Genomic DNA, 7,751 nt, shown 5'->3' on the forward strand with positions numbered 1-7,751 from the left:
CGTTCCATTTTCGGGCTCCAGTATTTTTTCTGTACTGGTGGGCGTTTGTTCCGGTGTCCACCTCAAAAGAGATGTACTGGTGATCGCTGCCAGTGTAATCTTCTAGGACTCTCCATTTCTTTATTGAGCCAGCCATGCGTTCTGTTGATAGGGTGATGTCTGGTGTGGTTTCCTCGCAACCCGGTCTTCTAAACGTGGTTGCATTTCCCGTATTAAGCACTATTAGACCAAGCCGCGCAGCCGTTTCTAGAATGCGCTTTCCTCTCGAGTCCGTGTTTGGCATACCCCACTCTATGGCTTTTGAATTCAGGTCTCCGGCGATAATTAATTGACCATCTATAGACCTGGCTGTATCCTCTATATTGTCGAGCTTTTCTTGAAATTCTTGTATGCTGTCGCTTGGCGTCAGGTAGCAGCTAATTACTGTGAAAAGGTCGCAACTGGCCCAGACGAAACCGTTGCTGTTCCCTTTACCTGTGATGGTGATTTTACTTCTTGGGGGTAGCCATATAGCTGCGGTTGAGCTGCTATCTTCTAACCAGGTCCCACTCTCCTTCTTTTTATATTGCTCGCTTATGATGATTAAGTCGTAACCGTTCTCCGTCGCCATTTGCGAGAGTAAAGCGTCAGCAGCCTTGCATCTATGCATATTGGCCTGTAGAATATTCATTTGTTCTGATGATTCCTATATACCGTACATTTTGCGGAGCCCGGGATATGGTCGACTTTTTCGTGTTTAGCCTCTTCGCAGAGGCAGCATGAGGGGGGTTTTGTGCACTCTTTTAATTTGTGACCTGGTTGGCCGCATTTTATGCAAGTGCCTTGTCCTCTCCTGTCGGGCCCTTTGCAGTTCCAGGTCAAGTGCCCTGGTCCAAAGCAGCGGTAGCACCTTTTGGCGTTTTCTTTCAGTCGCAGCCTGCAGTTAACCCAGCCAATTTTAATACGTGTCTTTCGCATCAGTGTGTCAGCTTTATCCTGATGAAGCGTTATATACGCCCTTACCTGCTCTCTTGTGTTAGGTGCAGTTATGTTTATCGTTAAGTCTTCGATGGGGTCCTGTACCACTTCTTTTACGGCCTCTGCGACTTCGTTTTTTGTTGTGAGTGAATCGAGGTTTCTAATCTCAATAGTAGCCTTTGGTTTAAGGTCGGCCACTGTTGCGAAATTTTGAAGGGTATGCTTGAGTGCCTCACAGAAGTTGGCTTTTGCAGTCTGTCCCTTCTCCAGCTCTAATAGAAGCGCCCCGGCTCTTGTTTTGCGGATCCCTTTAATCTTAACATCTGCTTCTTTTAGATTTACTTTGCTACGGATGTTCTTAAGGACCTCGGCGTAGCTATTGCCTTCTGTTGGCTTAATAATCACGGCCTCTGATTGTCGCTTGGCTTTATAATATGCTCTCTGACTTGCAGCTATACTCTTCCCTTGTTGCTTATCTTCTGTGGTTTTGAGTGCTTCCACCACCTTGCCTCCTTCTGCGTGGGTCTTTTTCGTCCTTTTGTGCAAAACTTTCTGCCACTGGCCCTCCTTTTCATTCCGTGGTTGCACTGTTTCTCGAGGCTCGACAGGGCTTGTTGCGCGCCGCTTCGAAGTTATTGGCTCGGGGGTCGTGATGCGCCTGCTTGAATGTCCCCGTCTTTTCTCGGCTTCAGCGATGAGCCAGTTTTTACGGTAACTCTTGATTACGTCAAAGAGTTCGTCTAGCTGTGCCGCTCCGTTCTTAACGTCCATGCTGACATTTTTCTGTTTGGCCATCGCCATCTTCATTATTTGCACGATGCCCTTGCACTTTTCTAAGGATTCCTCTTCTGCCTGTCTCATTTGGGTGATATACTCCTGTTTCGGTGAGTTTTGAGTGGCCCGAGGTTCTTCTATGATGGCAGCTGGGGTGCGCTTCCCTTCTCCTTGTTTTGCCGATCCTGTGTGCGTAGCCTGGGTTTTATTCAGCTGTTTTGGAGTGGTGGAAAGTATAGGGGATCTAAGAATCCTACTACTCTTACGGAAGACGGTCCCGTATTCCACGTCTTGGCCATCTTTATTTTGTTGTGTTTTTTCTTGTTGTTCTTTTTGTTGGGGTTTTTGTTGTTGTTGTGGTGTATTCATTTTGTTCTGATGGGTCTCCGCTTCAAGCCGCTATCTCCGCGCGTTGTAACAGTTGCCCTGTATAAACCCCGTGGTTATCTATGCAAGCAGGGAGGCCACGCGAGGGTTGACACAAGTCCTTATGGGAGCTTATGTTCAGAGCCAGGTTCGGGCACAAATCAGGAGCTCGTCTCAACTGAAACTGTACGGCCAAGAATATATGGCGACGTGCATTGAACGTACTTGAAGACCTGCCATGGTTTTAACGAGACGGAGATGAGGACAGCATTAGCCTACCAGCCATTTCGGTGAGATGTCACTCTTACCTACTGAGGTGGTAGAATGCTGCTCTCACCAGCCCTTTGTCAATCTAATCCTTTCCGGTTTTCCAGTATACCATAATCAGAATCTTACTGGCCTCGATTCTGATGGGCACTTGCCCAGGGTTTTCATCTTCATCCGTACACATTGGGTACTGTCGCTGTATTGATCCCTCGTCGCTTTGTTGCCTCCCTTTCGTGGGTAGGTTCTCCCTCGGTGCAGCCCCGGTGGGGGTTGTGGACGCTTATTTAAAGGCGGCATCTGTTCGCCTCTCCGCCGGAGGTTCATTGGGCGCGTGAGGCATTTTGAGCCAAGCCCTCCTCTCCTGCAGCTCTTGGTCGGGGGCTGCGTATTACTATTCGCAGCTAACCTACTTAGCGTAGGCCGTCCACTATCCGCCAACTGTGACAACGGTAGTAGCCTGAGCTCAGCCTTATTTTTTTTTATATTTATTTTATTTACATTTATTTTATTTTATTTACATTATTTTTTTTTTTTATATTTATTTAATTTTTTTTTTGATTCTTTATTTATTTTTGCAATTATTTATTTTTTACATTTATTTTTTTAGTACTTTAATTTTTTTATATTTACATATGTACATATATACTAAATTTTTATTTATTTAAGTTTTTATTTTCATTTACTAATTTTATATATTTAATTATTAGCTTTTATATTTATTTCTTTATTATTTTATTTATTTATTAATTACGTATATTTTAGCTTTTCATATTTATTTTTGCATTATTTTATTATATACATTTTTTCATATTTTTTGTATTATTTTTTATATTTATTTAATTAGTTTTTATATTTATTAATTATTATTATTTTTATTATTTTTTAATTTATTATTAATTATTTTGACAACATTTATTGTTTATATTTATTTAATAATTTTTATATTTATTAATTATTTTTTTATTTATTTATTCATTTATCAACATTTATTTTTTATACTTATTTATTAATTTTTTTTAAAATATATTTTTCATATTTTTGCATTTATTTGTTCATATTTTTAGTTTTAACTTAATTTTTTGTTACATACAAATTTTTTTATTTATTCGCAGCTAGATTTTAGAGTATTTCCCACAAACCCACAACATATTATACGTACATCGCACAAATAATCTAATTGGCATCTCCAATGTGTAACAATGACGTTTGTAGTGTTGTACTAACGTTTCTTGTTTATACTTGCATTTTTGGGGATTTACCCACAGTTGTAGAAAAGTGGTACATTTCAACGTGTTAATTGCACACAAACAGTATTTGTGGACGTCAATACTGCACACAGCTGCAGCACCTGTTCCACGCTTGTGCTTTTTATCAATATTAAATTTAAATTATACAAAGTGACAATTTCTGCGAATGTTATAAGTAGCCGAAGTTGTTGTTTAACCGTAAACCGGTAAGCAGTGTAGTTGTTGTAGTGAATTGGGAACGCTATGGCGTTTCTGTTATTTTTGTTGTTTTACACACACTTCCATTCATTTAACTGTGCTGGGGATTGTAGGGAGTTCCCAAAAGCGCGAAATCGCGCATATTTAAGAGTTAATGATGCTAATTGATATGAGATTTCTACGCAGCCACTGAGTCATGGCAGAATTTTTTCAACGTCAGTAATTTATTTATTCTTTATAATTTGGTAAATTTTATTGCTCAGTGATCTTTTGCTGTAACTTGCACTTAAAATCTTTTAATTATTTAATGTGTATGCACTTATTTTGAGTTTATTTGTGTAAAGGTGTGTGTAATTTATGCTGCACAATAACGTTTATTCGCATCCGCTTAAGCATGCAAACTAATTTACGGCAATTATAGACGCAAATTATTATCTACACATATGCATACATATGTACATAGCTACTTATATGTATACACACATATACACCTACATAAATACATATGCAGGTAAAGTCAAATGCAGCTCATATGCCACATTGCTGAGGGTCATGCGCATGACGGCGTTAAGAACGTAACATAATGTCGCGTAATAAAAAAAAATGAGAAAAAAATTGTAAAAGAGAAGAAAAAGTACAGAGCATTGAAAAGGAGAGTTATTTGTTGTAGTGTGCTATGTGTAAGTAACATTTGTAAATCCGCCACAATGGCTGTGGCAACAGGTTTTTTGTTTTTTTCTTCTCACATTGTTGACAATCAGCCGGCTCCGATGGCAGCAGTGTCTCAACACTACGCCAATGCTGTATTTGCACGCATGGTGTTAGCTAACAGCCGCCTAGACTTAATCACGAGCCAGTCAAGCGTGACTAAATTGAGGTGAACCAACCAATGGCCACGACTAGCACTGTCCCCAATCCTAAATAAACAACAACAATAACTATCTAGCTGCTAGTTGCCATGATATAGGTTATGTATACACACATATGTACAAGTATGTATGTGTGAATTACTCGTATCTTTGCGCGCTCACAGTGACGTCACATATCAGATAGCATTTGCGATAAATCTTGTAATGATAAACGTTGTAGATGCATACGAAAAATGCTTATATTTGTTTGTGAGTATTTTTGTAACATATGTGCATATGTATAATTTGTAAGCGAAGAAAGTAATTAAATTTTGATGTATGATTCATTAGGAGTTTTAACATTTTTGATTACAAAATATAATTATAGTTTTAATTTATTTTTACAGCCACAAAGTTAAATTGTTTCTTGAAAAATATATTATTAACTTTAACATTAGTTTTGGAATTATCAGGTATTTTTAAAAAAATTAAATAGGAATAATATAGAAAATCTAAAAATTAAATTTAAATTTCAATGTGTGCTTCCCTAGAATTTGCAATACTTTTGAATAAAAAGTATGGTAATTTATATTCACAAACATAAAGTAAAAAATACGTATGTTTATTTAAATTTTTTATAATTAATAAGAACAAAAAATATTTTGCTTTATAAATATAATTAAAATTCTCACGAATTTTCTCCAAATCATTTTTAATTTTTTATTACATAAATATTTATTAATTTTACTTTATTTTAACCTGTGTCCAAGCAATCAATACTTTTGATTAAAAAATTTTTTTTTTTTTTAATTTTTCTATGCGGTATTTGGGATTAGAAAATTTAAAAAATTTTTTTAAACTAAGATTTTTGAGATTAAAAAATAAAAAAAAAACATTATCTTAATTCAGTTTAAAAATTTTTTTTAAGTGTTGCCAACGTTCGGTGACTTTTATATGACTGCACAACACACCAAATTGCTAAGTTGCATTTAAAGTATTTCTTTAGCCCTTGAAATTTCCAAAGCCTGATGTTGCAGTTTGATAAACTTAGTTGTCAAACCATAAATACATGTTTTTGTCAATAGTTTAACCTTTTTCAAAATTTAATTTGTTTAAATTCGCTACAAAATTGTAGTTAAGTCGCTAATATTAATAATTGAAACAGCCGAGGTACTGAGTAGATGCTCTTAGTAATGTCATTACATACCCACACCTATTAATAAATATTTTCCAAAAAGTTGCTCATACGCACTGGCGTCAGAGGAGTACTTATGAAATTTGAATAAGAGTTGTAGAAACTGGCATTATTATTGAAAATAACATTTGCAATTTTTACTATTATTTTTCCCTACAAACGTAAGGGATATGTTGCCACCTTATATAAATATATCTACATTATAACCATATTATATACACATATATGTATAATATTATATGTTATGTGAGTGAACCTACAAACAAGTTAATAGTAATTAGTCACAGGTTCTGTATAATTCATATTATTTAATTTGAATTTATTTTCTTGAAGCCCTTATTAACAAATTAAACCACATTATAAGCTAAATCGGTATAAACATAGCACGTAACAGCAAATGTGTATCGAAAAAGTCAATCAGTTCTACGAACGATTAATAAACTTTAAACGCTGTCGCGATTTGGTTATGGTGTAAATACTTAAGAAACTAAAATTAAGTGGCAAACAATACAAAAATATCAAAAACATGCGTATGTATGTATAATTATTAGCTATCGCTTGACTCACACAACGTCATGGACCAACCCACAAATCTGGTTGCCGTACCCCAGCAAATCGCTAACAGACAGACAGGTAGTCATGGAACAAACCTCAGTGAAAACATCCCCGTGTTATGTGGAAAAAAACAAAAAACAAAATCATATTTATATATTTGTAAAAAGCCGCATGCATGACGCCATTATAAAAATGGAAATAAGCGTTTCCGTTTAAAACTGTAAAAAAGTAAAGTGAAGCACAAGCGACTTTAGCAAACAAGTTAGTAAGCGAGAAGAATGCTTATACAAAAGAAAGAAAGACTTATGTTTGTTAATTTATTAACATTTAAAATAACATTTAAAATACTTTAACTTCAAAAATTGAATTTGCATAAATCTACGTATAACTATATCCGTGCAGTTTGCCAAGAGATGGCGTAACTAGATTATTATTCCAATATTTCAAATATTCCGAAGATGCTTTAGAAAGCAACTGTCCTTGTGTGAATTTTTCAGAGCATTCATTTTAAGCGTATATACATATTTTTTCACTCAAATATGTCGAACTTGAACTGAAAAGTTATTTTTACGGGAAGTTCTTCTCAATTACTTTAATATGAAGAAAACCTCAGACGAAAGTCATCGTATTTTGGTGTAAGTTTATGGTGAACATGCACCAGCTAAGCGAACGTGCCAAAAGATTCCACAGTGGTGATTTTGGCTTGTAAGACGACGAACGTCAGTGGCCACCAAAAATTTTTGAAGATGAGGTACAGAAAGAAGTCTTTTTTGCATGAGACTGTGACTGGTGATGAAATATGTAACCATTAGGACAACTACCAACTACAAAAAATCATATGTGAAACCTGGTCAACTAGCCAAATCAACGATAAAGCCGAATGTACATGAATGTAAAAAGAGTAATGCTCTGCATTTGGGATGGGATCAGAAGGAGTGCTGTATTATGAGCTTCTAAAAATCGGTGAAACCATTAATGGCGCACGCCGAAAAACGCAGCTTTTTCTCGGGCGTTGGTGGGAGGTTTAAATTTTTTATTCTGTACACAAAAAGGTCATCCAAGGTGGAAATTTTATATTATAAATTTTACTAATAATATACATACGTATTATTCAAGCAATCTGCAGCTCGAATTAATTGCTTGATAAAATAAAACATAGCTAATTACCTTGTTTAAAACCTTGTTCACATCATTTACTTCCTTCAATGATTACTTTTACTACGCGAAAATATCTAAATATGCATATGCGCCCACTTAACCCTCATATAGTGTTGTTGTAGCAACTGCGTAAACTGAATATTAAATAGCTAATTAAAACGCAAGAGAAAGATTAGAGAACATACT

This window comes from Bactrocera oleae, chromosome 5, assembly GCF_042242935.1.
Source record: "Bactrocera oleae isolate idBacOlea1 chromosome 5, idBacOlea1, whole genome shotgun sequence".
In the NCBI taxonomy this organism is placed as follows: Eukaryota; Metazoa; Arthropoda; class Insecta; order Diptera; family Tephritidae; genus Bactrocera; species Bactrocera oleae.